Genomic DNA, 6,000 nt, shown 5'->3' on the forward strand with positions numbered 1-6,000 from the left:
TCTTTACTATTAGGTCTTCCCTCTTCTCACACTAAACCCCTTCAGATGGTTCAAAACACGGCTGCAAGAATATTAACAAACACCCGGAGAAGAGATCACATATCACCAATTCTCAAAGACTTACATTGGCTGCCAATTCACTACAGAATTATTTATAAGTCCATAACCATTATTTACAAAACCATACATCAACACTCTCAGCTCAACCTTCAAATTCCTCTCAAAAAATTTACTTCAAATAGACCAATCAGAGAGTCCTACAAAGAATCCTTACAAATACCACATTCCAAAACCATGCGACACATAACAGCCAGAGACAGGGCTTTCTCCACCGCAGGACCATCACTGTGGAACTCCATCCCACCAGATTTGCGACAGGAACCCTGCCTCCCCACTTTCAGGAAAAGACTCAAAACATGGCTTTTTATGAAAGCATTTCCTGACCTAAACTGAACCTTAATCAGTCTTTGACTAATCACTCTGACTTTACCTTAACATAGCAATTAACTCCACAGCATTAGGGCAATTCGTTATTACCTCAAATGCATTGATATGCATATATGTATCATATTTATCTAGTTAAAAACCCCAGCTTCTTTTCTCTGTTCCAAGTTATATTACTACCTTGTTTTATTGTAACTGCAACCATTAACTTTCACTTGTATATTGTTACTATTACTACTACCTTTTTAATTTATGTTATTTATTGTTATTTATGACCTCTTGTTACCTCTTCACTTGTTAATTGTAAACCGACATGATGCGATACTCATCGCGAATGCCGGTATAGAAAAACTTAAAATAAATAAATAAATCTTTAATTTGGCACTAAAATAATGTAATAAACAAATGATTGTTGCATAACACTAGAAAGCCAGGTTTTCAGGCCTTTTCTAAAAGAGCCATAATTACTTTATTTACATTTCAAATATACATAAATTGAGTCAAAACTTGATAGAAGGAAACAAAACTTGATAGAAGGAAACAAAAGCAAAAATATGTGCACGTATACTTAAATTAGAGCACAGGAAGAGAGAGATCATTAAGAAATAGTGAGGAACCCCATTACTAGGAAAATCATTAAAAAAAAAACTATAAAAAATCTTTAAAAGAAATTATTAAATAAACAAGAGGATGATAAATCCTGTAACAGTGTAATCCACCGAGCATAATCTAAGTTAACTGAGCTACCTCTAGAGCTTTGTGGTCTGGTTGGGTGAATGCTAATGGTGAGTGTGTGAGAGTGTGTGAGAGTGTGTGAGAGTGTGTGTGTGTGTGTGTGTGAGAGAGTGTGTGAGTGTGTGAGTGTGTGTGTGAGTAGCAGAGTCTGAACACTGTTTGTATAGGTATGTGGCACCCATCTCTGAGAGTCTGGGGAGGGGGGTCCTAGGCTGGGGGACTTCTCCTCCTACAAACAAGAGTTCTTCTGTCCCAATTACTTTCTACCACAACTTATCTGACTAATATTAATGTTTGTTCTCGTAATATAGCTGGCTTGCACTCTCCCGTTAAAAGGAAGAAGTTATTATCTGATTTAAAAAGAAAACAAGTCACTATTGCTTTCCTACAGGAAACCCACTTAAATGACATACAACACCAGAAACTGCGGAGGGAGTGGGTAGGAGATTGCTATTTCTCTTCCTACATGACAAATCAAAGGGGTGTGGTCATTCTGGTTAGTAAGACCATCTCCTTTACCTCAGGAGTGTGGTCACTGACCCAGAGGGTGATTTGTGATAGTGCGTGGTATGCTTCAAGGTTTGAAGAGCTTATTGGTTAATGTATATGCGCCCGATAAGTACTCCCAAGCTTTTTTCACACAACTGGTATCCAAACTTGCACTCTGGGATGAATATGCTGTCATCATGGGAGGGGACTTCAATACTACTGACAACCCAAGAGTGGACTACAAGCCAGCTAAAACTCTGTCAAGAATTGCAGTTAATTGACCCTGGCACACAATGAATCCCAAACAAACACAACAAAGAACCACACCTTGTCTTGTTACTGTAAATACGAAAAAAACAAAAAGACTAAGAATCCACTTTTTTAAAGCTGTGTCCACCCGATATACTGATAATTATGATGTTTTTATTTTTTGATGAAACCGCATCAGCAAGCCAGACAACGGCAGTCGTCACTTGCGGTGTTGTTAGTTTGACAGTCTATGTTTGAATGAATGAATGAATGCATCAGAAATGTCATCTGTTCCTTCATATTAAGATTGAAGAAAAAAGCCCGACAATGGCCGGTGTTTCGCGATGCAAATCGCTTTTTCAGGAGTTAATTGCATAAATTCCAATGGTTATAGAACAGATGCTTCATCCTGGACAATGCTGTCTCTCATGTGTAAATTTTCTATTTTCACACAAACTAACAACGCCGCAAGTGACAAGTAGTCCGGACGGCAAGTGACCCCACTACCGTTGTCTGGCTTGCTGATGCGGTTTCATCAAAAAATAAAAACATCATAATTATCAGTATATCGGGTGGACACAGCTTTAAAGAAGTGGACACAATGAATCCCAACAGGGCAGCGTTTATACATTACTCTCATGTTCATAATCTCTACACTCGGTTGGATTACATTGTAATGGCGGAGACTTTGTTCGCTGTACTGGAACACAGCAATATTGCAGCAGTTCCTTTCTCGGTTCATGACCTGGTGATCTCCTCACGAGTGGGTAACATGGGAAAGAAGGGGAGGGCACAATGGACGATGTCTTCCTGGTTATATAATAACCAATGTTTTAGAGGTTTTTTAAAACAAAAATGGGATGACTATATGGAATTTAATAAATCCTCGGATGTTACTGATGTCACATTCAGGAACGCAGCTAAGGCAGTCATGCGGGGCCACATCATAGCATATCAAATCAGCAAAAAAAAAAGATAACATTATTGTGGGTCTTACGAAATGTCTCCAACTCTTAAAAAGGCAACATGTGAGTGACCTCTCTCAGGCTGCCAAGGAAGAGTTAATGGCGGTTAGAAGGGAACTAAATGAGATGCTGACAAGTAAGGTCAACAAAACATATTCTATTACAAATATAAATTAGATCAATGGGAAATAAACCAGGCAAATTATTGGCTAAGTTGGTTAAAAGTAAAAAAAGGCCCTCGTGGTTTGATCACTCATCTTAAGTATAATTCTTCTCATATTGATGGCATATTATCAGTTTTTGTACAGTATTATAAAAGGATTTTATACTGCAGGGAACGTAGGGGAGCAAAACAGACAAGCCTTTTTTGATGGCCTGAATGTCCCCCAACTGTCTGACTCTGCTCGTGGGACTTTAGAAGCCCCTCTTACAGATTTCCATCATCAAGCAGCTGCAATTGGCTAAAACTTCCGGGCCCAATAGTTTGGACCCGGAATTCTATAAAATTCTGCGTGATAAAACTTTAACCTCTTTGCTACTGATGTTTACTGCTGTGTATGAACGTGGCTCTTTTGAGACAGGACAGAATCTAGCCATGGTGATCTTACTCCCCTAACCAGGCAAAGATGCAGGCTACTCGGAGGCGTATCGCCCTATCACAATGCTGAACCAGGATATTAAATCTTGGCAGCTGTACTTGCCATGCACCTGAATGCCATCATTCAGACACTAGTATCACCAGATCAGACTGGCTTTGTTAAAGGCAGGCTTTCCAACAACAATTTACTGAAAGCAATCTTTGCGCTTCAATCTACCAGGCAAGAAGGGATGTTCATCAGTTTGGATGCCGCCAAAGTCTTTATGTAGATTGGTCATACCTACTGTGGGTGTTGCAAAAATTTGGCCTTGAGCACCTTTTCATTCAATGGATCTGACTACTATATCATCAGCTGCAAGTACAATTGTTGGTAAATGGGATCTTGTTGGCCTTTCACCTTGGGTCAGGGAACTAGGCAAGGCTTCCCACTATCACCATTGCTCTTTGTTATATCTTTGGAGCCTTTAACTATCAAATTGCGTGAGTTGGAGACGTTTCAGGGTCTACGCACATGAAATAAGAGGGTGAAATTAGGGCTGTTTGCAGAAGATATGATGCTCTTTGTCAACAACCCTGGGTCTTGCCTGGACTATCTTATTTATTTATTTATTTAAAGTTTTTTGTATACCGACATTCGTTAAGAAAACATCACTTCGGTTTCCATGGAACAAAAAATTAGCCAACAGGGCTTTACAATGAAACTGATAATAGAACTAGGAGGTGGGTAGGGGAGGGGGGGGGGCGATGGGGGGGGGGAGGTCGGTGAAACCAGGGATTTTTACAGTACAATCATTAAATGCAATACATAGTTAAATACAAAAGTATAGATTATATACATAAATAATGCTGGGGGGGTGATATGAGAGGAGGAGTTTAAGGGTAATAGACCTATCTTAAATATCTTTGATGGCTTTGGGGCTTTTGCAGGACTCAAGATCAACTATGATAAGTCCCAGGCCTTTTCCTTGGATTATTTCTTGCCCGATACATGGCAGGGAGACTTCCACTAGTGTGGGGCAAATGATAGTTTGCCGTATCTGGGAATTACTTTAGCGAGGCAGGATAAAGAGATTTATGATCACAATTTCACCGTGATACTAGAAAAAGCTAAGCTACTGTTACAGAGATGGAAGGATCTTCCCCTATCGCTTATGGACAAGTGTGCCTTGGTAAAAATGGTCATATTACCTAAATTGTTATATTGTCTACAGATGATGCCACTCTGTATTAAGAATAAAGACTTGCAGGCCTCAAAATCTGCCATAAGTTCTTTCCTGTGGGGGGGGGGGAACGAGTACACATTAAATTTGACACTCTCCGTCTGGGGAAATCGGAAGGCGGATTAGTTGTACCTGTTTCCTGTCTTCTATGTCATATGCAGGACTGGGTTGCTAATCAGAACAATTTTGATATGGAGGACTTGATGAGGGACTGGACTGCGCCCTTTCATCCTATAAATTTACTTCATATGTCAGGATCCTGATTAGCTACTGTACTTCCGCCCACCCTATTGATTAAAAGCGTTGCGCAAAATGTGGGTTTAGTGGAGGAAGGGCATTGCTCGCAATGTTTCTGCATCCCCCTCTATAACTTTTGTTGGTAATCATGACTTTTTGCCTGGGAGGGATGCTCAGGTTTTTTTTTGGATTGGGCCAACAGCAGGCTCCATTCTGTATCTCAATGGGTTGATACTGATTCGATGGCCCTGTATTTCTTCCAACAATTGCAGGAGGCTTGGGGGACTTCACACAAGCAATTTTTTGTGAACCTGCAGAGAAGGCGCTACCGTGTTCAACTTTCTAATGGGGATCTAGGTTTACTGGTCCTCTCTGATGAGGAAGAAACTTTTTGGAAACCATTCCCAATTTTAATAAGATTGCGGTTTGGCCTGATCATCTAAAATCCACTTTGTCAGAATCTCACTTACAGTTATTAGCACGGAGGCGGAGTGATGAGTTGGGAGTTCCAATTGAAAAGGGGGACTTGAAATTGGCTTTGTTTGGGTCTCTTTAAACACCTTCGAATGGTTAATTTGTGAGAAATCCAATTCAAACTGCTACATTGGATATATATTACCAAGTCTCTAGGTAGAACTATGCACCTCTGGGAGTCAGATTTATGTAGCAAATGTAATACACATCTAGGGACTCTCTCTAATATGTTTACAGGCTGAGTCAAAATGCAAAATCACTGGAGACGGGTGTGTGTCTCAGTAGACAAGGTTTTAGATTGTGCGATCCCTTGGTCAGGGCCTTTGTTGTATTTACATTTGATGGATCGGAGTTCACAACTCCCGTCTCGGGGGGGGGGGAAATGTCATCATTGTATCCCTGATGATACCGAAAAAACACGTGTTGTTACCTTGGAAGTCTGATGCTCTGCCTCATGTGCGGGATTGGAAAGGCATGATGAAACAGATGGCGCAGTTGGAAACCCGGCGGAAAAAAGAGTTGCTTCATCCTAACCAAATAACAATGATGTGTGGGTATCTTTGTTTTTGGGGGGAAAAAAATTGTCCGA

Source organism: Rhinatrema bivittatum, unplaced genomic scaffold, assembly GCF_901001135.1.
Source record: "Rhinatrema bivittatum unplaced genomic scaffold, aRhiBiv1.1, whole genome shotgun sequence".
In the NCBI taxonomy this organism is placed as follows: Eukaryota; Metazoa; Chordata; class Amphibia; order Gymnophiona; family Rhinatrematidae; genus Rhinatrema; species Rhinatrema bivittatum.